Here is a 25429-nt window from a genome sequence, read left to right on the forward strand (position 1 = left end):
ATGAGCCCTTCCAGTCCTTCCTCATCCTTGCTCATGGGCATGTGCAGCCGGGCTCAACCTTGGAGATGCTTCCAAGATGGGACAAATGCCTGTGCATCCCAGCTCGTCGCAGTTCCTACCATCATTAACCAGCAGGCTTTTAATACTGCTCTCAGCAAAGGAGTGAAAACAGGTGTTTGCAGGCGGGATAATCTTAGGTTACAGGGCACAGTGCTTGGGGGATTACTTGTGGCTCTCAACCTTATTAAGTCACACATCTAACCCTGTCCCAGTAAGGGCAGGCATTTGCTGGCCTCCCTACCTTAGATTAGAGGGCACATGGCCTGAGGAGGAGATATCCAAAACAGGCCGGGCCTGGCTTCCCGAAGGCTCTGGCCAACCCCTTCCAAGGGGATCCCCTTGTACAGGACTGCAGCTTAACCCAGAGAGTGGAGGGCTCAGGAAGAGAGAAGAGTAGGGGCCTTGTCTGTGCCAGAGACCTCTGTCAAGGATCAAGTTTAATATGTTCGGAAAATGGGGTCAGAAAAGGCCAAGTGTGGTGGCTCATGCCTGTAATCCCAGCACTTTGGGAGCTCGAGATAGGCAGATCACCTGAGATTGGGAGTTTGAGACCAGCCTGGCCAACATGGTGAAACCTCATCTCTACTAAAAATACAAAAAAAGTAACCAGGTGTGGTGACACACACCTGTTATCCCAGCTACTCAGGAGGCTGAGGTTGGAGAATCACTTGAACCCGGGAGGTGGAGGCTGCAGTGAGCCGAGATCACGCCACTGCACTCCAGACTGCGCAACACAGCAAGACTCCATCTCAAAAAAAAAAAAAGAAAAGAAAATGGGGCCCATTAGGCCCACCCCTCTACCCCCTGTCCCCAGGCTAGGGTCTGTTTATGGGGGACATTGCAGGTTCATGGAGATGAGGGGACCACAGGCTCATGCCTCGGGGCAGCTGAGGCGGTCTCTGTTCTCCCTGGACTCTCAAGGCCCCTCTCTGAGGAAGAGCACCCCACCTATCTGCTGGATGCAGACAACCCCCCTCTCTCAGGCCACCACTTGCTACTCCCATCTCTCCTTCCCACAAAGAAAAGTCACTTCTTGGGGTACCCCTTCTCCCTCAGGGTGCCCACCCTTGTTCCCCAAAAGCTGGGGCGGCCTCCAGGGATCAGAAGCAAATATTTTCTCATTAGTTCCCATAGACAGCCAGCCTGCTGTCAAACTCAGAAAGATGTGAAGCTTGGTGCCTTTTACTACAGAGGAGCCCCGTGGATTGAAATATACAACTTTTCCCCCAGCACTTTCATATGCACGGCCCTTTAACCTGCTTTATGACTGTCAGAAAGATTTTAGAGCTGAATTAGTGAAAGTCCAGAGATCTTTGCCCTGCCCCAGATACGTCACTACTAGGCAGCTAATGGGTGACCAGAGCCCAGAACTGCCCAGCGCCTGTCCAGGCTTCCATGCCATGCTGTGCTTAGCGGGGCACAGGGAAGCCCTTCCTGCCGGCACCTCTGCTCCTGCCTGCACACGCCTTCTCTCAAGGCTCATGCTCCGTACTGGTCCTGGCTCCTGATTTACAGGAATCCAATTTAATTCTGTGTTCCCAGGGCCTGGGACCCTGCCTGACCCACAGAAAGTGCTGGAAGAGGTCCGCAGTTAGATTTGGGTACTGATAAGAATTCCTGGTCTCTCTGTGGGGGACAGGACAGGGAGCTGAGTGTTGCTCATTTTAATCTTTCGTCACCACCTACATACCTGTAAGTCCTGACTCCTTCACCTACATCTCTATCTCTCTGCCTTCCACCCCTGCAGAAAAATCTATGCTGGGAACTTGGTTTAATCAGAGGAGACTGACTGTCCTTTGAGCAGCAGGACACGTACAGTGTACATGACGTACATCTGTATGTACATATCTGAGATACAGCCTGCCAGACAATGCTTAAGCACTTTATATATAAAACAGTATCCTCATCATACTGAATTTTCTTAATCTTACTTGTTTTGGTAAAATGAGTATTACTCATATTCCTTTTTTTTTTTTTGAGACAAGGTCTCACTCTGTCACCCAGGCTGGAGTGCAGTGACACGATCTCGGTTCACTGTAACCTCCACCTCCTGGGTTCAAGCGATTCTCCTGCCTCAGCCTCCCAAGTCGCTGGGATTACAGGCGCATGCCAGGTTAATTTTTGTATTTTTAGTAGAGACGGGGTTTCACTATGTTGGCCAGGCTGGTCTTGAACTCCTGACCTCAAGGGATCCACCCACCTCAGCCTCTCAAAGTGCTGGGATTACAGGCGTGAGCCACCACACCCAGTCTCATATCCCTATTTTTACAGACGAGAAGACTGGAACCAGAGACATTGAGGCCCTTGTTGAATGTCACACAGCTAATAATTGGCTTGGGCCATGTAACTTCAGAGCCACAGTATCCCCTGGGAGCCTGTTAGAGATGCAGACTTTTAAGCTCCAGCCTGGACCCATTGAATCAGAATTTGCATTTTAACAAAATGGCCAGGCGAGTCCTGTGCACATTATAGTCTGAGAAGTGCTGGGCTACACCACCTCACAAACTACCCCTCAGCCAGCGATTCTCAGCATTGGCTGCATGTTGAAATCACCTGTTTTTTGGTCCCATACTTCCCTTTCTCTGCGGTTTTGATTTAAATAATCCAGGGTATAGCACCAGCATCAAGATTAAATTTAAAAAAAAAGTTCTTAGATAACACACAAAGTTGCAAACCACTGCAACTACCAAATCAAATAATCTTGACCCCCAGGTTTCAGTTCCCAGGCCCTCCCCACTCGCAGGCCCACCCCACTGAGGATCCCCATTGTGGGCTCCCACGTTGGGGTGGGTCTCCTAGGACCTGGCGTTTGCCTTTGGAACAGCAGTGGTTAAGGCTTCTCCTCTGGGAATCCAGCCCTTTCCATGGGCTCCTGTTGCCCTTCAATGATGGTGATGACCATGCTAATGAAGAGGATCGTGATGATGATGGTGGTGACGATGATGATGAGGATCGTTATGGTGATGATGATGATGATGAGGATCGTGATGGTGATGATGGTGATGATGATGATGATGGTAATGACCATGCTGATGATGAAGTTGTGATGATGATGGTGATGATGATGATAGTGATGATGACGATGATGATGACGATGGTGATGATCATGATGATGACGATGAGGATGATAGTGGTGATAATGATACTGAGCTGAATGAACTCTAGGTCTGATGTCCTATAACATTTCTGACAGTCTCAAAAGCCCTTTTCCCTGGTAAAGGTGAGAGGGCCACATAGTCCCAAGGGGGATGAAGACTCCAGACTTTGGGGGTTCACCATGACCATGACCTTCACACTGCTGTGTGTTTCCACTCCTGGGCCCTGGGCAGGAAGCGAGGCATGTGCATGCATGTATGCACATTTATATTCAAGCTCTTCCCTGGTTTTCACAACTTAGGGCCGAGCTTCCCCTGAACTTCAGCTAAACAATTTGGAGTAAAAAGGACTGAGGATAAAGGCTTCTTACACTATGACCTTTCTTCCCAGGCTAAAAATAACTGCTTCAACAGAAAGTCTCTCAATGAAACAAGCTGTCCCATTAGGCCCCAGAGCTCAGTCCCCAGGAAGCAGCTGTGCCACTGGACCTGGTTCTCCTCTTGAAGGCGCAGACAGAGGTGTGGGAGCCTCTGATTACACTCACTTCCATCCCAGGACATCTCACTTCAATCCTGGGAAATCAAGGCTGGTGTCTTTTCTGCCTCCCTCGCCTCTTGCCGAAGCACCCTATTGGCCCTGGGGCAGGGAGGCCGCAGAGGACCCAGGACACCCTGGAGAGGTGAATCCCCAGTAAGATGAGTCTTGGTCTATCCCGGGACATGAAGTGCCGCACTGTATGTGCTCCTGCCAGGGTAGCCACCCTGGCTCCGGCCAGGCCAGGCCCAGGACTGACGTCAGGGCACAGGAATAGCAGGCCCCAACTCTGCCCAGAGACCATGGGAAGGCCCCAGCCCCACTCACACCCAGGCCAAGCACGACACACACCAATCCTGCTTCTCCCACCAGTCCCTCTGCCACCAGCCTTTCTCGGGGGGCCAGCTTTCCAGCAGCTCCCACCAGCCCTACAGCCTCCCAGAGCCCCAGGCTCAGTCCCTCTCTCCTCTCTCCACCACGAACCAAACGCCCTGATTTTGTTTCTACAGCTCTGTCTCATTCCAAAGCACTTTTACATGAACTCAGAGGACTGTGAAGTTGCCAAGGGCCCTCGTGAGTCCAACTGTAAAGGAGGAAGCTCTGGCCAGAGACCTTCAGAGACTCGCCCAAGATCGGGGCAGGGGTGGGACAGAGCCCAAGTTATGACCCTTAGTCTGGAGTTCTTTCTGCCCCCACGGAGTTCACCATGAGGTGAACTTCACCATGAAGTGCTAGGGTTCCATAAAAGTGACTCATGGGGTGAGGAAAGATCAAACAGCAGAGACAGCCACCTGCTTTGTACTTCCTGCTCTCGCTGAATTTGTGTGCCCCAGTGTCTACAGGGAAATATTGGAGGGAGACTGGCAAGTCCTGCTCCTTTACTCTCCTTGCTTCTTCCCTCAGAATATTAGTATCTGTCTAGAGCCTCCTATCCATTATTTTCTCCAACATCCCAAGACATCCGGCTTACAGCATCTTTTTTTTTTTTCTTTTTTTTTTTGACAGGTCTTGCTGTCGCCCAGGCTGGAGTTCAGTGGCACAATGAGAGTTCACTGCAGCCTCCACCTCCTGGGCTCAAGGGATCCTCCCACCTCAGCCCCCCAAATAGCTGGAACTCCAGGCGTGTGCCACCACATCTAGCTGATTTTTTTCATTTTTGTAGAGATGAGGTCTCACTATGTTGCCCAGGCTGGTCTCGAACTCCTGGCCTCAAGTGATCCTCCCACCTCAGCCTTCCAAAGTGCTGGGATTACAGGTGTGAGCCACCCTTACAGCATATTTTCACTTTGCCAGTCCACACATGCCAGGCTCTGAGCTGGGTCATCTCCTTCCCTCACGTAGGACTCCATCTTTCCAAGGTAGTTTCCTGTGCTTATTCTTCTCTGATGCTCCTAGCAGCCCTCTGAGGCAGAAAAAGCAAGGGTTGTTAACCTCTCTTGAAATGAGGAAACAGACACACGGAAGTCAGGTCGTTTGCCTCACAACTCATTCCAGGGATGGGCTGGAACTCAGGCCAAGAGACGGAGCAAAGCTCCCTGGGAGTGACCATGACCTGCTGAGCTGTTCAAGCCCAGATACCCAGCTTCTGGGGCTGGGTCAACGTGTATCTGTGTGTTTCACAAGGGGATTCTACAGAACACCAGCATTTCAGACCCTCTGCACTAAATATAGTTAGTATCAAGGGCCAGGAAGCTCTGTCTTGAAGTTGAAACTAGAGATGGAGAGAATAGAGGTCAGGACCTGTTTTGAGCCCACCTCTGGATGTTGAATGTATTCAGTGCCTTCGTGGAATCAAATGTTGATTCTATTCCAGCCCATCCAAGTCTCCTTAGCACATGTTTCTAACAAGTACCTGCCAAAGTTATTCTTCCACATGACTTCTCATCCATTTGAACCAGAGCTAGCAAGTCCAAAGTCATGCGTAAGTAAAATACCTCTGGCCATTACTCATACACAGTTATGCAAATGAGTCATTAGTAATAAAATCCCCACGGAGGCGGGGCGGGGGGTGGGGGGGGGGGCAGGAATCACTCTCCAAATCTCTGTCTGGTTCATCTGTCCCAGAGGGTGAGGAGCACCAGCTATGGCATATACATGAGCCCCATGTCTTGCCCCCATCCACTCCCTACCCCACGCTTTGGCTCTCATTGGCTGTATCTCATTGTAGCAGGGAGCGATTCAGAAAACAGAATTCACACCGCAGAACAGGCAGCCTGCCCCCTTCCTTGTTCTACATCTTGTCTCTGAACACTCGTGGACTGGGCAAACGTGGGCCAGCAGCCTCTTCCGGCGTCCTGTCTTTCCTTGACTTTATCCTACTGGGTAAACATTCACTGCTCAGGACCTCTTGCTCTTCCACCTTTTTTTTTTTTGAGACAAAGTCTCACTCTGTTGCTCAGGGTGGAGTGCAGTGGTGCGATCTTGGCTCACTGCAACCTCTGCCTCCTGGGTTCAAGCGATTCTCCTGCCTCAGCCTCCCGAGTAGCTGGGATTACAGATGCCCACCATCACTCCCAGCTAATTTTTGTATTTTTAGTAGAGACGCAGTTTCACCATGTTGGCCAGGCTGGTCTTGAACTCTTGACCTCAGGTGATCCACCCACCTTGGTCTCCCAAAGTGCTGGGATTACAGGCATTAGCCACCACACCCAGCCTCTTCCACTTCTTAGATGAAGTCTTAGGACAACTTTGCAGAAGGCCGTCACCCATAAGGACCCAAGAAGAGAAATTCTGGCTGGAGGAAGGCTTGTCTGCATCCTCCCAGGACCCCTGAGGTCCTCTTCCGCCATTCTTTCAGCCTTTCCCTCTTCTCCCAACACGGGCGACCAGAGTGCAGGGGCTGAGGCAGCCATTCTTGGAAGGTTTCTTTGGCTTCCTGGCCATGCTCCTAAAGTCAAGGCTAATCCCACTGGGACAGCTTGTCCCTGGCTGGACTCTAGCCCTTAAAATGAGTCATCCAGGGAATAGGATACAACGACAAAAGTATGACAGGGCACAATGACCAAGGCAGCAATCGGAAAGAACCTTGGGATTTGGGAGTCCAGAGAGATCTTCTCGTAGACTAACTGGTATGATTTCACTCATGAACAAAACCCTAAAACCCTGATAAGTGCTTGTCCCAAGGCCACGGTGCTAGTTAAGGTAGCTGGCAGCAGTCTACTTCTAGAACTCAGCTGTCTATGGACGCTCTCCCAGCAGTGGGCCAACCAATGTCTAAGTCTACCCTAGGGCAGTGATTTCTTAGCCCACCCTCTTCCACTCTTTAAAAAGAATTGTTCTAGGCGGGGCGCAGTGGCTCCGAGAACCGTGGCTCACGCCTGTAATCCCAGCACTTTGGGAGACTGAGATGAGAGGATCCCTAGAGCCCAGGAGTTTGAAATCAGCCTGGGTAACAAAGCAAGACCTGATCTTTACAAAAAATTTTAAAATTAGCTCGGCATGGTGGCGTGTGCCTGCGGTCCCAACTACTGGCGAGGCTGTGGTTGACGGAGCCCTTGAGCCTAGAAGTTTGAAGTTGCAATGAGCTTTGACCACACCACTACACTCCAGCCTAGGCAACAGAGCGAGACCCTGTCTCAAAAAAAAAAAAAAAAAAAAAAAGGGATTAAGACTTCAACACAATTGTTTTTAGTCCATAGAGTCCTGAGAATTGACAGAATAACTTCACTCCCCACTCTACCTCCAATGCCTGGAAATTCTTGGTTTGGGAGGTAGGAAGAAATTACCAGAAATCCCACAACCATCATATATATATATGCTTGTCACTGATGCCTGGAGGAGTCATGAATATACATGACTATTGACTTTTGTTTTATTTTTATTTTATGTATTTATTTATTTTTTGAGACACCATCTCTGTGGCTCAGGCTGGAGTACAGTGGTGCAATCTCGGCTCACTGCAACATCCGCCTCCCAGATTCAAGCAATTCTCCTGCCTCAGCCTCCTGAGTAGCTGGGACCACAAGTGCATGCAACCACACTCGGCTAATTTTTGTATTTTTTGTAGAGATGGGGTTTCACCATGTTTGCCAGGCTGGTCTCAAACTCCGGACTCAAGTGATCCACCCGCCTCAACCTCCCAAAGTGCTGGGATTATAGGCATGAGCCACGATGCCTGGCCACTATTCACTTTTGAAAGACAAATACCTCAGAAAGAACAAAACATGATATCCTAACCCCTCAGTGTGAGTCAATTACTAGCAGGGATGCTCTACAGAGCACTCAATTTTTCCAGAGATCAGCCGTGCCTGCAGTGAACAGAAATTCTTACAGGAGGCCTTGGGCCTGCTGCCTCCCTTCAGAGGGGCCTAGCTGGGGAGGAAAGGGAAAGGAAGGAGAAAGGGATGCCGGCTGGGTTCTGAGACAGACCGAAGCAGGTGGCTGGTTTCCCCCCACCTCCCAGTCCGAAGAAATCGAATCTCCCTGGGATCTGTGGGGAGGAGGTGCTGGTCTAACTTTTGGGCCCCAGACAGGAAAAGACTCACTGGAAGCCAATGGAGCCTGGCTCCCCCAGGTCTCAGTCTAACAGCTATCCTGGGTGAAGGCCAGAGCCATCTCCAGCTTGGCAGGTGAAGGGGTCAAGGAATCCAGGCCCACCCCATCCCCAATCCAGGGAAGCTGGAGGAAATCTTCTTGAGAAATGTGGGAGCTTGGGAAGTGGGTGTGACACCTTCCCTAGCCTGAGCCAGGCCCCCAGCTATATCTTTTCTTTCTTCCTGGGGCTGAGGCTCTGGCCTCCTGGACAGTGGCTGGTCTCTCTGAATGCACCTGGAAGTCAAGAGAGCTGGGTTCTGCCCCTTACTCTTTTTCTTTTTTTACAGACCCTGTCCCTTAGAAACAGGGTCTTGCTCTGTCACCCGGACTGGAGTGCTGCAGTGCGATGAAGGCTCACTGCAGCCTTCCTACTTGTCATGCTTGTCATACTTCAGCCTCCAGAGTAGCTGGGACCAGAGGCACGCGCCAACACGCCTGGCTAATTGTTTTATTTTTTGTAAAGACAAGGTCTCGGCCGGGCGCGGTGGCTCAAGCCTGTAATCCCAGCACTTTGGGAGGCCGAGGCGGGCGGATCACGAGGTCAGGAGATCGAGACCATCCTGGCTAACACGGTGAAACCCCGTCTCTACTAAAAAATACAAAAAACTAGCCGGGCGAGGTGGCGGGCGCCTGTAGTCCCAGCTACTGGGGAGGCTGAGGCAGGAGAATTGCGTGAACCCGGGAGGCGGAGCCTGCAGTGAGCTGAGATCCGGCCACTGCACTCCAGCCTGGGCGGCAGAGCGAGACTCCGTCTCAAAAAAAAAAAAAAAAAAAAAAAAAAAAAAAAAAAAAGACAAGGTCTCACTATGTTGCCCAGGTTGGTCTCAAACTTCTGGGCTCAAGTGAGCCTCCATTTATTCACCCATAAAACGCAGATAACAATACCTGCTTTGCCAGCCCCGTCAGAGTGTTTTAGACATCAGGTGGTGCTCAAAAGCATTTCAACAAATGTCAGCTATGAACATCATTCTTTCCTAGAAGAGCAAAGACACCAGGCCAAATCCCAAATTTGCTGAGTGGGCCAAAGCAGAGCCAGCTTCAGACAAGAGCCCAGCCAGCTGGCCCTTCACACTGTTCCTTTAGCCCTCCGGGTCTGGGGGCTCAGTCAGGGGACCCAGAGCCGTCCTTCTGCCTGGGACTCCTCCTCCCTGGCTGCCAGCCAGAGGCAGCTTAGGCCGGGAGCTGCAGGGTGCCTCGGGGGTGAGCCCTGCGCTCTTGGTGAAGTTCTGGCTGGTCTGGGAACGAAGCAGGCAGAGCTGTCAACACTCCCAGGGGCCAGGAACTCGTTCGCTGATCCCAAAGTTAACCACTGCAGTCCCTGACTCCAGCCTCAGTCAGCCCTGATTCACGAGCAACATCTGAGGCCACATGTGGCCTCCCCTCTCCCCACCACGTCGCATCTCTTCTGTTCACTCACTGAAGTGAGGTGACCCCGCACTTCACCCCCAACGCAAATGCGCACTCAGGAAGTCTAAACACCCATTCTAAGGGCCACGTCTTTCTGAGAATGGGAGGAAGGCCCTTTCTGAAGGCAGAGGGCTGGTAAGGGCTCTTCAAAGCTCTCTGAGACAGCAACACAGTCGGAGGGAGGTCATTAGCAGTGCTGTGTGGCCTCCTCATCCTCCAGGGAAGGGAGCACTGGGAGTGAGACAATCAGCCCTTCAGAAACCACTCGGGCCGGGAGAACGCAGCCAGGGCTCAGCTGCAGAGACAGGGCAGGAGCAGTTCTGGCCTCCAGTACAGCGGCGCTTTGCTTCTCCCGCACAAGTGAAATCACAGCTGATGTCTCCATGGCTTTCAAGAGCCTCGCACACCGGCCCGCTGGACCACTCGGGGCCCTGCTCCTCTGTCACCGGCAGCTCTGTCCCCATTAGCACAGCAGGTGAGAGGAAATGCCACACCCAGAGTGCCAGACAATGGGGCACACAGCCCCCGACCTGCTCACCCAGGGAGGTGTCCTCAGCCGTCTCTCCTACAACTGCCAGGGAGACCAGAGAAGCCAGAGGTTCCCAAGTCTACACGGAGTTGATTGAGGAGGAAGGCCAGGCCTCCGGCAGAGCTGGGGCAGCAAGAATACACAAATGTCCTGCCCCGTGTTCCCCGGCTCACAGACCCTTCTGGAAAAACTGCTGCCTAGACATCAAAAGGCCAGATTTTTCCACTTTCTTTCCCAGAGGGTGTCACCGAATCCATGACAGATGGGCCCCACCACGGGGTCCTGGCATTCATGGCCCCAGGTCTCATCTTATTTATCCTTATGGTTATTTTTGCATTCAAGGCTCTAGAACTAGAAAGAAACTTAAAAAGTAACTAGTCCAACTCTTTAACTCAACTCTTTCTTTTTTTTTTTTTTTTTTTTTTTTTTGAGAGGGCGTCTCGCTCTGTCGCCCAGGCTGGAGTGCGGTGGCGCGATCTCTGCTCACTGCAAGCTCTGCCTCCCGGGTTCACGCCATTCTCCTGCCTCAGCCTCCCGAGTAGCTGGGACTACAGGTGCTGCCACCTCGCCCGGCTAGTTTTTTTTGTATTTTTTAGTAGAGACGGGGTTTCACCGGGTTAGCCAGGATGGTCTCGATTTCCTGACCTCGTGATCTGCCCGTCTCGGCCTCCCAAAGTGCTGGGATTACAGGCTTGAGCCACCGCGCCCGGCCCCCAACTCTTTCTTTTCACAGATGAGGAAACCAATGGCCAGAGAGGAAAAAGGAGCTTGCAGAAGTCACCAAGTGCGCTGGGACCACGCGAGAACTAAAGACAAGGTCTCCTGACCCTGCGGCCGCAGTCTTCTCATGGGGGGCACAGACAAATACAATTTGCCCTTCTCCCTGACGTTTCTAAGCTTTGCATGCCCACATCCTGCCCTGCCCCTGGGAGCTGGGGCCCCTGGCTTGCTCATCTGTCCCCCTATTGTTCCTACAAAGGACAGCCCCTTGGTGAGTCTCTGAGGGCTGTGTCAGGGAGGCCACAGTAGTGTCAAGCTGGTGCCCAGAGGAGAGCTTTTTTTTTTTTTTTTTTTGAGACAGACTCTCACTCTGTCACCCAGGCTGGAGTGCAGTGGTGCGATCTCGGCTCACTGAAACGTCCACCTCCTGGGTTTAAGCGATTCTCCTGCCTCAGCCTCCCGAGTAGCTGGGACTACAGGTGCGTGCCACCATGCCCAGCTAATTTTTTATACTTTTAGTAGAGACAGGTTTCACCACGTTAGCCAGGGTGGTCTCGATCTCCTGACCTCATGATCTGCCTGCCTCAGCCTCCCAAAATGCTGGAATTACAGCCACAGTGCCTGGCCTATTCCATTCTTTTCTTTTCCCTCAGCAGCCTCATGGCCACACAGCAGGCCTGGCTGCCTACTCCCTAGTTCCCACGGGACTCCCCTGAAGACAGGAAGGTTGAAGCCATGGCAGGGCTAGAGCAAGTGTACATTCCACACTCGCTGTCCCCGGGCTGACCCTCCCTGGTCAACACTGACAGCCACACGTGGCCACCTCCAGCCCATGTCTGAGGAGCTCAGTGGGCCGGCCTGCCCAAAGGGTCCTGCTCAGCCCTAGCCAAAAAAGGCCCAGATCCCTGTACTGACGCCTGAATGTGGTTTTGTATTTGTTCTACGGGGCTGCTGTGACAAAGCACTACAAACTCAGTGTCGTAAAACAATGGAAATGTGTTCACTCACAGTCCTGAAGGCCAGAAGTCTCAAATCAAGGTGCCAAGAGGGCCACCTCCTCTGAAACCCACATGAGAGACTCCTTCGTTGCCTCTCTAGCTTCTGGTGTTTGCCAGCAACTCTTGGCTTGTGGCTGCATCACTCCAGTCTCTGCCTCCATCGACAGAAAGCCTTCTCTGTGTGTCTGTGTCTTTTCTCTTCCCATAAGGACACCTGCATATTGGATTTACCGCCAGCCCCACTCCAGCATGACCTCATCTTAACTAACTGCATCTGCAACCACCCTACTTCCAAATAAGGTCACATTCTGAGGTTCTGGGGTTAGGACTTCAACACATCCTTCTGGGGGATGCATTCCAACCCATAACAGGTCTCTCAATAGCCCACACCACCACCTGCCTAACCCGCTGCCACCCCATTCCCCCGGCCTGGCCCCTCACTAATCCCGGCTCACATTTCAGATCTCAGCTCTGAGGCCCATCCCTTGGGAGGCCTTCCCGACCCCTCCTCTGCTCTGTGTCCCTGCAGCACCTGTCACCTATGTGACATCACCCTATGTGACGGCTTTTTATAAAAAACAGGGTCTCACTCTTGTAACCCAGGATAGAGTGCAGTGGCACGATCTCAGCTCACTGCAACCTCCATCTCCTGGGTTCAAGTGATTCTCCTGTCTCAGCCTCCTGAGTAGCTGGGACTACAGGTGTGCACCACCATGCTCAGCTAATATTTGTATTTTTGGTAGAGACGGGGTTTTGCCATGTTGCCCAGGCTGGTCTTGGACTCCTGACCTCAGGTGATCCACCCACCTCGGCCTCCCAAAGTGCTGAGATTATAGGCGTGAGCCACTGCACCCGGCCCTTTTTTTTTTTTTTTTTTTTTCTTTTAACCTGTGTCCCTCCATAGATGAGCAGCTTCTGGAGGCTGGAGCCTGTGGCTTGTCCCCAAGATGGTTGAAGGTGTCCAGCTGGGGCCTGGCAGATATCCCCCCACCGTAAGTACCTGCTGGCTGCACTGAGAGCACCTGACAGTAATGAGCCTTGCTCCTGGCCAGCACTTCTCAAGGTATGGCTTGGGGGCTGTTTGCAAAAGGACCACAGAGGAGCTTGGTTAAAAGTACAGTCCCTGGCGGATTTGTTCTATGAGTTCTTGGTTAAAAATACAATCCTGGGCGGTGGCTCACGCCTGTAATCCCAGCACTTTGGGAAGCTGAGGCAGATGGATCACCTGAGGTCTGGAATTTGAGACCAGCCTGGCCAACATGATGAAACCCCGTCTCTACTTAAAATACAAAAATTAGGCTGAGTGCGGTGGCTCCCGCCTGTAATCTCAGCACTCTGGGAGGCTGAGGCGGGCAGATCACTTGAGGTCAGGAGTTCAAGACCAGCCTGGCCAACATGGTAAAACCCCATCTCTACTAAAAATACAAAAAAAACTAGCCAGGCATGGTGCTGCACACCTGTAATCCCAGCTACTCGGGAGGCTGAGGCAGGAGAATGGCATGAACCCAGGAGGCGGAGCTTGCAGTGAGCTGAGATTGTGCCACTGCACTCCAGCCTGGGTGACAGAGCAAGACTCTGTCTCAAAAAAAAAAAAGGGGGCCTATTCTCAGGCCTCTGCAACAAACTCAGAGTGGGTAGGGGGCCTCAGGAATCCACCTTTTTTTTCTTTAAGAGACAGAATCTTGCTTTGTCACTCAAGCTGGAGTGCAGTGGTGGCAATCATGGCTCACTGCAGCCTCAAATTCCAAGGCTCAAATGATTCTCCCACCTCAACCTCCCAAGTAGTGGAACTACAGGTGCATGCCATCATATCTGGCTATGTTTTTAAATGTTTTTTGTAAAGACAGGATCTTACTCTGTTATCCAGGCTGGGCTCAAGTGATCCTCCCACCTGGGCCTCCCATAGGGCTGAGATTATAGAAAGATGAGCCACCATATCCAGCAAGGAATCTGCCTTTTAAATAAGTTCCTAGAAGATTCTCACACACAAGAGAGAACCACCATCCTTGGACCTTGATTATGGGAGACAATCTAAGCCCATCTACTCAGAGACCTACAGGTTACAAAGGGTGGAGGAAACTGCCTGTATGAGGCTGCACCAGTCCTGCCCCTGGGAACCCCTTCCTAGCTATGATCCATTTCCACGGCCACAGGTGGCCAACAAATGCTGATGCCCATCAGCCCCAGGCCCATCATGGGTGGGGGCATAGCTGGCCCTGCTCCCGGCCAGATGATATTCCTGGGAGGAGAATGCAGAGAGAGGATTAGCTGGTGGTCGGGGGCCCTCACAGCAACTACCATGGTTGGAACTCTGGTAGCCAGGAAGAGCTGCCCAAGGAGCACAGCAATGGAACAGCCCTGGACCCCAGGCCTTGGAGGAAGGAGAGGAGAGGAGGAGGGAGAGAGAGAGGAGTGGAAAATCAGCATTAGGAGCCCAAGTGTTCTCCCCTCATCAGCAGTGGGACCTCAAGCAAGTACTGAAACATTTCTGGGCATGTTTCATTAGTAATAAAACAGAAGAGAAAAACACCCACCCTGCCCACCCCTCAGGCTTGCAGGGCCTTCATTCCACTACTATTGATGGACTGCCTATGTACTGTCACACAGTGGGAGGAATTCTGAAAGCTGGAGAGTACTAGAATGTACAAGATATTTCTAATATTAAGATAAAGTAAGGCCGGGCATGGTGGTTCATGCCTATAATCCCAGGACTTTGGGAGGCTGAGATGGGAGGATTGCTTGAGCTCAGGAGTTCGAGACCAACCTGGGCAACGGGATGAAACCTCATCTCTATAAAAAATTTTTTAAATTAAAAAAAATTAGTGGGCCGGGCGCGGTGGCTCAAGCCTGTAATCCCAGCACTTTGGGAGGCTGAGACGGGTGGATCACGAGGTCAGGAGATCGAGACCATCCTGGCTAACACGGTGAAACCCCGTCTCTACTAAAAAATACAAAAAAAAAACTAGCCGGGCAAGGTGGCGGGCGCCTGTAGTCCCAGCTACTCGGGAGGCTGAGGCAGGAGAACGGCGTAAACCTGGGAGGCGGAGCTTGCAGTGAGCTGAGATCCAGCCACTGCACTCCAGCCTGGGCGACAGAGCAAGACTCCGTCTCAAAAAAAAAAAAAAAAAATTAGTGTAATGGCTCACACTTGTGGTCCCAGCTATTCAGGAGGCTGAGGTGGGAGGATGGCTTGAGCCCACGAGACGGAAGTTGTAGTGAGCCGAGATTGCGCCACTGCACTCACTGCACTCTCGCCTGGGCAACAGAGCAAGATTCTGTCTCAAAAAAAATAATAAATAAATAAATAAATAAAGTGTCCCCAAAATGTATATCCACACAAAAACCTGTACACTGATGTTTATGAGCAGTGTGATTCACAACAGCTGAAAAGTGGAAACAGCCCAACTATCCATCAGTAGATCAATGGATAAACAGAACGTGGTCTATCCACACAATGGAATATTTCCCAGCCATGGAAAGGAGTGGAGCCTGCCACCTGCTACAACAAGGCTGAACCTGGAAGACATGGTGGTAAGTGAAAGAAGTTGGACACAAAAGACCACATATTGTGTGATTCCATTTATATGAAAGTCCAGAATAGGCAAATCCATAGAGACAGAAAGCAGATTGGTGGTTGCTGGGGGAGCAGGGAGGAATGGATGGTGGAAGAGAACTGGGGAGCGAGTGCTAAAGGGCCCAGAGTTTCTTTTCGAGGTGATAAAAAATGTTCTAAAATTGACTGTGTTGATGCCTGCATGTATCTGTGAATATATTAAAAATGACTGAATTGTACGCTTCAAATGAGAAAATTACATGACGTATGAATTGTATCTCAGTAAACCTGTTTTCAAAAATAATAAAGAGCCGGGTGTGGTGGCTCACCCTGTAATCCCAGCACTCGGTGAGGCTGAGGTGAGAGGATCTCTTGAGGCCAGGAGTTCAAGATCAGCCTGGGCAACATAGGGAGACCTCATCTCTACCAAAAATACAAAAAATGAACTGGGTGTGGTAGTGTGCACCCGTAGTGCCAGCTACTCAGGAGGCTGAGGTGGGAGGATCGCCTGAGCCTGGAAGGTTGAGGCTTCAGTGAGCCCTGATTGTACCACTGCACTCCAGCCTGGGTGACAAAGTGAGACCCCGTCTCAAAGTAATAATAACAACAACAACAATAATAATAATAATAATAATGTGTCTGATTCTTTTCTTTCTCCAAAACCTTAATTAAACCTGTCATTTACCTTCAATATATACCCTCAATCCAACTATTTCTTAACACCCTGCCCCCGCTGGCTCTCTGGCCCAGCCACTGTCATCTCCCAGCTGGATTGTTGACGTCACCCCTTCCCGAGCTGCCTGCTTCTGTCCCTCATCCTCTGTGTGTTTCCCACACAGCAGCAGAGCAACAGGAGACCCCAACTCCACGCACTCCCTCCAATGGCTCCCACTTCATGCAAAGAAGAGGCCAACATCCTATGGTGACTCAGAGGCCCGCGCCCTCTAGCCCTGCTTCGCCTGTGACCCCATCTGTCCCATGTTCCCCATCATCCACTGTGTCCAACCACCCTGGATTTGCTCTTCAGGGCCCCTCCTGCCCCCTGTGCTTGCTTTGCTTTCTGCTGAGACTGTTCATGCTTCCCAGACAACCATCTGACTCACTCCTTCCTCTTCTAAGTCTGCTCCAATGTCACCAGCTCCATAAGGCCTTCCCTGGCCACCTACTGAATTATTGAATATTGTCTCCTAGTCAGTCTTCCCCATCTTCCATCCCTGGTTTTTCTCCATTGCATCTACCACCTTCTAATAATCTACATAACTTACTCAGTTTCCTGTCTGTCAGGGATTTTGTAGCCCCAGCACCTAGGGCAGCCATTGGATGGATGGATGAATGGATGAATGGACAGCTGGATGGATGAATGAATGGAGGGATGGATGGATGAACAGATGAATGGATGGATGGGTGGATGAATGGAAGGATGGATGGATAAACAGATGAATGGACGGATGGGTGGATGGATGAATGGATGGATGGGTGGATGGATGGGTGGATGGATGAATGGAAGGATGGATGGAAGGATAGATAGATGGATGAATGGGTAGGTGGGTGGGTGGAAGTATGGATGGATGGATGGATGGATGGATGGATGGATGGATGGGTGGGTAGATGGATGGATGAATGGAGGGACAGATGGATGGACAGATATATGGATGGATGGATGGATGGATGGGTGGATGGATGGATGAATGGAGGGACAGATGGATGGACAGATATATGGAAGGATGGATGGATGGGCAGATGAATGGGTGAATGGACAGATGGATGGATAAATACATGAATGGATGAATAAATGGGTGGATGGATGGATGGATGGATGGATGGAAGGAAGGGTGAATGGAAGGATGATGGATGGGTTAACACGTGGATGAAGGAATGGGAGGATGAATGAAAGGAAATATGGATGAACAGATGAATGGAAGGATGGATGAGTGGGTGGATGGATGCATAATAGATAAATGGATGGGTGGATGGATGGGTGAATGGATGGATGGAAGAATGGATGGATGGATGGGTGGATGAATGGAAGGATGGATGGAAAGATGAATGGAAGGATGGATGAATGGATGAATGGATGGAAGGATGAATGGATGGGTGGATGGATGACTAGATGGATGGATGGGTGGATGAATAGGTGTGTGGGTGGATGAGTGGGTGGATGGATGGATGAATAGATGGAAGAATGGACTGATGGATGGATGGATGGATGGATGAACGGACAAATGGATGGACAGATAAATGGGTGGATTGATGAATGGAAGGATGGATAAAAGGAAGGATAGATGGTGAATGAATGGAAAAGTGGATAGATGAATGGATGGACAGACAGATGGACAGATGGGTGTGTTGTGGGAAGTCAGGGACCCTGAACGGAGGGACCGGCTGAAGCCGTGGCAGAAGAACATAAATTGTGAAGATTTCATGAAGATTTATTAGTTCCCCAAATTAATACTTTTATAATTTCTTACGCCTGTCTTTACTGCAATCTCTGAACACAAACTGTGAAGATTTCATGGACATTTATCACTTCCCCAATCAATACCCTTGTGATTTCCTATGCCTGTCTTTACTTTAATCTCTTAATCCCATCATCTTCATAAGCTGAGGAGGATGTATGCCGCCTCAGGACCCTGTGATGATTGCGTTAACTGCATAAATTGTTTGTAGAGCCTGTGCGTTTGAACCAAATGAAATCTGGGCACCTTGAAAAAAGCACAGGATAACAGCAATGTTCAGGGAACAAGGGAGATAACCTTAAACTCTGACTGCCGGTGAGCCGGGTGGAACAGAGCCATATTTCTCTTCTTTCAAAAGCAAATAGGAGAAATATCGCTGAATTCTTTTTCTCAGCATGGAACATCCCTGAGAAAGAGAATGGCCCCTGAGGTTAGGCCCCTGAAATGGCCCCTTTGGGGGCGGCTGTCTTTCATGGTTGAAAGCAAAGGGATGAGGCCGGGCGCGGTGGCTCAAGACTGTAATCCCTTGGCCGGGTGCGGTGGCTCAAGCCTGTAATCCCAGCACTTTGGGAGGCCGAGGCGGGCGGATCACAAGGTCAGGAGAGCGAGACCATCCTGGCTAACACGGTGAAACCCCGTCTCTACTAAAAAATACAAAAAACTAGCCGGGCGAGGTGGCGGGCACCTGTAGTCCCAGCTACTCGGGAGGCTGAGGCAGGAGAATAGCGTGAACCCGGGAGGCGGAGGCTGCAGTGAGCTGAGATCCGGCCACTGCACTCCAGCCTGGGTGACAGAGCAAGACTCTGTCTCAAAAAAAAAAAAAAAAAAAAAAAAAAAGACTGTAATCCCAGCACTTTGGGAGGCCGAGACCGGCGGATCACGAGGTCAGGAGATCGAGACCATCCTGGCTAATGCGGTGAAACCCCGTCTCTACTAAAAAAAAATACAAAAAAAAAACTAGCCGGGCGCAGTGGCAGGCGCCTGTAGTCCCAGCTACTCGGGAGGCTGAGGCAGGAGAATGGCGTAAACCCCGGAGGCGGAGCTTGCAGTGAGCTGAGATCCGGCCACTGCACTCCAGCCTGGGCGACAGAGCGAGACTCCGTCTCAAAAAAAAAAAAAAAAAAAAAAAGAAAGCAAAGGGATGAAATAAGCCTTGGTCTCCTGTAGTGCTCCCAGGCTTATTAGGACAAGGAAATTCCCACCTAATAAATTTTGATCAGACAGGTTGTCTGCTCTCAAACCCTGTCTCCTGATGTCATCAATGACAAAGTGTGCCTGAAACTTCATTAGTAATTTTAATTTCACCCCATCCTGTGGTCCTGTGATCTCGCCCTGCCTCCATTTGCTTTGTGATATTTTATTACCTTGTGAAGCATGTGATCTCTGTGACCCACACCCTATTCATACACTCCTCCCCTTTTGAAAATCGCTAATAAAAACTTGCTGGTTTTACAGCTCAGGGAGCATCATGGAAACTGCCGACATGTGATGTCTCCCCCAGACACCCAGCTTTAAAATTTCTCTCTTTTGTACTCTTTCCCTTTATTTCTCTGACCAGCTGACGTTTAGGGAAATAGAAAAGAACCCACATTGAATATCAGGGGTGGGGTTTCCCCCAATATGGGTGGATGGGTGGGTGGGTTGATGGATGGATGAATGGATGGGTGGATGGATGGGTAGGTGGATGGATGATGAATGGATGGGTAGATGCATGGATACATGGGTGGATGGATGGAAGGCTGAGTGGATGAATGGATGAATGGATGGATGAATGGATGGATGGATGGATGGATGGATGGATGGATGGATGGATAGGTGGATGGATGGATGGATGGATGGATGGATGGATGGATGGATGGATAGGTAGATGGATGGATGGATAGGTAGATGGATGGATGGACAGATGGGTGGAAAGAAGAATGGGTGGATGGATAGATGAATGGAGAGATGGATGGATGGGTAGACTGATGGATGGAAGGATGGATGTGTGGGTGGGTGGATGAGTAAATGGATGATGGGTGGATGAATGGATAGATGAGTGGATGGGATGAATGGGTGAGTAGATGAGTAGATGGATGATGGGTAGATGATGGATGGGTGGATGGATGGATTGGTGGACAGACGGGTGGATGGAAGGATGGATGAACGGATGTATTGATGATGGTGGTGGCAAAATGGAAGACCTTCCCTCAACCCCACTTGGGTTCCAAGAGACAGGAGAGGACCCAGATTCAGAACCAGAGAAGTGCTTGCCTAGGAGTAGGCTGTGTCCTCAGGCCATGTCACCTAACCTCTCCAGGCCTGCTTCTCATTATTAAAAGGCACCAGAGGAGCTGCTTTCCACACCTTTCAACATGTGACAGCGACACGAACTGAACTGCTGAGTTGCAGGGCCTCCTCTTAAAGACCTTAAGATCTTATTGGAGGGAAAGGTAAGCAGGCAGAAAGATGGAACTAACTTCAGGGCAGCTCCTGAGCAGGAAAGTGAACCCAAAGGGCTTAGTGGAGGAGCCCACGAGGAAGTGAAGTCATTTGGGGTGGGACACTGCAGAAGCCCAGCCAGGTGTGTGGGGACAGTAGCTGTGGTTAGGACAGTGGGACACAGTCTAAGGAGAACCTGGGATGCTGGTCTAAGGAGAGCCTGCGATGCTGGTCTAAGGAGAGCCCGGCATGCTGGTCTAAGGAGAGCCCGGGATGCTGGTCTAAGGAGGGCCCGGGATGCTGGTCTAAGGAGGGCCCAGGATGCTGGTCTAAGGAGGGCCTGGGATGCTGGTCTAAGGATGGCCTGGGATGCTGGTCTAAGGAGGGCCTGGGATGCTGGTCTAAGGAGGGCCTGGGATGCTGGTCTAAGGATGGCCTGGGATGCTGGTTTAAGGAGGGCCTGGGATGCTGGTCTAAGGAGGGCCTGGGATACTGGTCTAACTAGGGCAGCCTGGGCTTCCTGGACCAGGCCTCCTGATCATTGGTGGCCACTTCTGAAAAGGCCTGAAGGCCGGGAACGGTGGCTCACACTTGTAATCCCAGCACCTTGGAAGGCTGAGGCAGGTGGATCACAAGGTCAGGAGTTCAAGACCAGCATGGCCAAGATGGTGAAACCCCATCTCTACTAAAAATACAAAAATTAGCTGGATATGGTGGCATGCACCTACAATCCCAGTTACTCGGGAGGCTGAGGCAGAGAACTGCTTGATCCCAGGAGGTGGAGGTTGCAGTGAGCCGAGATCACACCACTGTACTCCAGCCTGGGCAACAGAGTGAGACTCTGTTTAAAAAAAAAAAAAAAAAAAGGCTGGGCGTAGTGGCTCACGCCTATAATCCCAGCACTTTGGGAGGCCGAGGCGGGCGGATCACGAGGTAAGGAGATCAAGATCATCCTGGCTAACACAGTGAAACCCCATCTCCACTAAAAATACAAAAAATTAGCCGGGTGTGGTGGCAGGCACCTGTAATCCTAGCTATTCGGGAGGCTGAGGCAGCAGAATGGCGTGAACCTGGGAGGTGGAGCTTGCAGTGAGCCGAGATCATACCACTGCACTCCAGCGTGGGTGACAGAGCGAGACTCCGTCTCAAAAAAAAGAAAGAAAGAAAGAAAAAGAAAAAAAAGAAAGGCTGAAGACCCTGGGGCTGGGTGGAGGTGGGGACCAGTCTCCTCACTCCTGTTCCCCTCCAGAACCGGACCGAGCCACAGCCACCAGCTTCAATGGCTGCTCAAACACCCCAGCCTCTGGGTTTGGGACCCCTGCCACCCACAGTGAGAAGACACAGCCTTCTAATGGGGGACCCCTCCTTCTAGAGAGGGAGAGGTCATAAGAAAGTGAACTTCTCAGCAACACTCAAGAAGGTTCCACACACACGGTCACGTGTTCACTGCAGCATTACTCACAACACTAAAGACACAGAATCAACCCAGGTGCCCATCAACGGTGGACTGAATCAAGAAGATGTGGTACATCTACACCATGGAATACCACACAGCCATTAAAAAAAATAATCATGGCCAGGCGCGGTGGCTCACAACTGTAATTCCAAGACTTTCAGAGGCTGAGGTCGGTGGATCACGAGGTCAGGAGATCGAGACCATCCTGGCTAACATGGTGAAACCCCGACTCTACTAAAAATACAAAAAAATTAGAAGGGCATGGTGGCGGGTACCTATAGATCCAGCTACTAGGGAGGCTGAGGCAGAAGAATGGCGTGAACCCAGGAGGTGGAGCTTGCAGTGAGCTAAGATGGCACCACTGCACTCCAGCCTGGGCGACAGAGCAAGACTCTGTCTCAAAAAAAAAAAAAAAAATCATGTTGTTTGCAGAAACATGGATGCAGCTGGAGGCCATTAACCCAAGCGAATTAAGGCAGAAACAAAAAACCAAAGACTGTATATTCTCATTTATAAGTGGGAGCTAAGCATTGGACACATGGACACAAAGAGGGGTGCAACAGACACTGGGGACTACTAGACGGGAGAGTGAGAAAGAGGACAAGGGTTGACAAACTACCTATTGGGTACTATGTTCACTATTTGGCTGATAAGATCAACAAAAGCCCAAACCTCAGCATCACGCACTACATCCATGTAAAAAACCTGCCCATGTACCCCCTGAATCTAAAATAAAGTTCACTCATAAGTTCTTCCTCTGAGGAGCTTCTGCAGATGAGTAAGTGCTTTCGCATCCTGCACCATCTCCTGCTTGGCTGCTGTGCCCAGGGCCAAGACTTTGAGGGGACTGCATGCTGGGGCCTCGTGCAGAAGAAGAGCTGGGCCTCAGGTCACAGAGCAAGCTGGTCCTGGGCTTCCGGCTTCTTGGTCCCTTACTCTTTTCATCACACAGGCAGCCAGAACCCAGACCTCCATCCCTTTCCCCTATCTACCTCATCCTGCGTCAGAGGCACACCCCCTAGGAGCTGGGCAATTCTGGTCAATTCTCCCCACCTGGGCAGCCACCCTCCTACCTAGCACCACTGCTTGGCTGGGCTGCCTCCTGAGAATCTCTGCCCGAGCCAGCTGTCCATCCGTTCATTCAACACACTTGTCCGGATGTGTCTGCAGAGCTCCAGATCAGCCAGGGGGGCAACACATGGGCTGTGGAACAAAGAGGACCAAGGAAACAGGTACTCCCTCTACCCAGTGGAAGACTGTCCCCTAGGAGAAAGCTCCCCCAAATTAGTGTCTCCCTAAAATTCATATCCACCTAGAATCACAGAATGTGATTTTTTTCTTTTTTCTTTTTGAGACAGAGTCTCACTCTGTCGCCCAGACTGGAGTGTGGTGGTGCAATCTCAGCTCACTGCAACCTCCACCTCCCGGTTTCAAGCAATTCTCCTGCCTCAGCCCCCCAAGTGGATGGGATTACAGGCGGGCACCACCATGCCTGGTTATTTATTTATTTATTTTTTGTATCTTTAGTAGAGACAGGATTTCACCATTTTGGTCAGGCTGGTCTTGAACTCCTGACCTCGTGATCCGTCCCCCCCTTGGCCTCCCAAAGTGCTGGGATTACAGGTATGAGCTATCACACCCAGGAAGAATGTGACCTCCTATGGAAATAGGGTCTTTCGAATGTAATTGGTTAAGATGAGATCGTACTGGATTAGGTGGACCCTAAACCCAACGTCTGCAATGTCCTTAGGTGACGAGAAGAGGACACAGGGACACACAGACAGGGGAGAAGGCCACATGATGACAGAGGCAGAGAGTGCAGTGATGAAGCTGCCACTCAAAGAATGCCAGGAATTGCTGGCCACCACTGGATGCTGCAAGAGGCAAGGAAGGATCCCCCTTAGACCTTTCAAAGGGAATGTGGCCCTGCCAACACCTTGATTTCAGACATTTGGACTCCAGAATTGTGAGAGAATAAATTTCTGTGGTTTTGGCCAGGCACAGTGGTTCACACCTGTAATCCCAACACTTTGAGAGGCCGAGGTAGGATCACTTGAGCCCAGAAGTTCAAGACCAGTCCAGGCAACATGGCGAGAGCCCTGTCTCTACAAAAAATACAAAAATTAGCTGAGCGTGGTGGTGCATGCCTATAGTCTCAGCTACTTGGGAGGCTGTGGTGGGAGGATCACTTGAGCCCAGGAGGCAGAGATTGCAGTGAGCAGAGATCGCACCACTGCACTCCAGGCTGGGCAACAGAGTGAGACCCTGCCTCAAAAAAAAAAAAAAAAAAAAAAATTGCTGTGGTTTTAAGCCACTGAGTTTGTAGCAATTTGTTACGGTAGTCCCAGGAAGATCACATAGGAACCAACACCTAAGCCTGGTGCTGTGAAATCTTCCCAACACCATTTAACACGGAGCCGATCGTTTTCACCATTCCCATGGCCCCAGACCCTGTTGTCACCATCCTGGGGCCCACATGCTCTGAAACCCAGCTCGAGCCCCCCATGGCCCTAGACCCTGTCGTCACCATCCTGGGGCCCACATGCTCTGAAACCCAGCTCGAGCCCCCATTCCAGGAAGCATTCCCCGACAACCGCTCCCCCTTTCTCTGCACCCTCAGGCTGCTTATTTTTAGCCGCGGATTACGTCTACCTTATATGGTTCTCTATTCATGTCATGAGCAGGGGCTGTCTCCCCTCCTAGTCTGTAAGCTCTTTGAGGACAGAGAATCCCAAGGATATTAACAGTCCTGAGCAGGGGCGGCGTGTTGATGGATTCCCCTGGTTGGTCAAGTTTCATGATATTTCAGGAAACTGGAGGCAAATGTCAAGTTGCCGCACACTCACAAGAGTGATAACCTGCCATTCTTGTCATAGTCCTTTTAACCTCAAAAAGTATCCAGTATCAAAAAATATTTTAAGCATCCGATAACCGTTTTCTTATTATAGTCACGAAACAGCCCCATGCTGGAAATAGGGCAAGGATCATTATCCCCAATTTATGGGTGAAGAAACACATGCAGAGATAGTCAGGGACTTGGCAGCCGAGTTGTGACAAAACCAGCATTTGCTCTGCCCACAGGTTCCGGTGCTCCCACTGCGCCCCACCCCAAGCCAGCTGCTCTGCCTCTGTGTGGGCAGCCCCAGATGAGGAGGAACTTGGTGGGGTACCCACCGGCTTAACTACCAATTCAGAAAGGAAATAAAGGCAGGAAAGGAGGTGGGCTGGTGTCTTCGGAGTCCGAGGCCAGGATGGTCTCCCCAGGACAGGGCGAGTACTTGACACTTCTCCAGTTCTTTTCCAGATTCTTCTCAAGTCCTAGAGAGCACTCCTGATCTCTTGATCTCCTTGGGTAAGGTCAAGAAAAACAAGTAATCATCTACTACTTGACACTAAGTAACCAACAAATCGGCTAGAGGCCTCTCTGGTGGACACAGGCACAGGTGGTCACATCAGGCCCTAAATGCTGTGTAAACTGGATGTCCATCAGTGGCATGGCTTCCAAAGGAATGGCTTGGTCAAGCCTTTACCTATTGTCATCTAGGGGAATTTTTTTTTTTTTTTTTTTTGGCAACAGAGTCTTGCTCTGACACCCAGACTGGAGTGCGGTGGCACAATCACAGTTTACCGCAGCCATGACCTCCTGGGCGCAAGAGATCCACCTGC

The 25429-nt window shown here is 50.8% G+C and overlaps 1 protein-coding gene across 5 annotated transcripts in view; it reads right to left on the reverse strand.

Moving 5' to 3' along the window:
* Positions 1–25429, reverse strand: part of SRL (sarcalumenin) — a 67998-nt gene that overhangs the window by 20684 nt on the left and 21885 nt on the right. The window contains exons 2-3 of one of the 5 annotated variants that reach the window (XM_077985396.1): positions 24938–25110; positions 22837–22966 (exon numbers count right to left, since the gene is read on the reverse strand). The exons of 3 other annotated variants lie outside the window; for them this stretch is intronic. The gene's annotated coding sequence lies outside the window, so the exon portion shown is untranslated. The remainder of the gene's footprint in view (positions 1–22836; positions 22967–24937; positions 25111–25429) is intronic. One more of the 5 variants, XM_077985395.1, reaches the window with a different exon arrangement.

The sequence above is a fragment of the Macaca mulatta genome, chromosome 20, assembly GCF_049350105.2.
Source record: "Macaca mulatta isolate MMU2019108-1 chromosome 20, T2T-MMU8v2.0, whole genome shotgun sequence".
NCBI classification, from domain to species: domain Eukaryota; kingdom Metazoa; phylum Chordata; class Mammalia; order Primates; family Cercopithecidae; genus Macaca; species Macaca mulatta.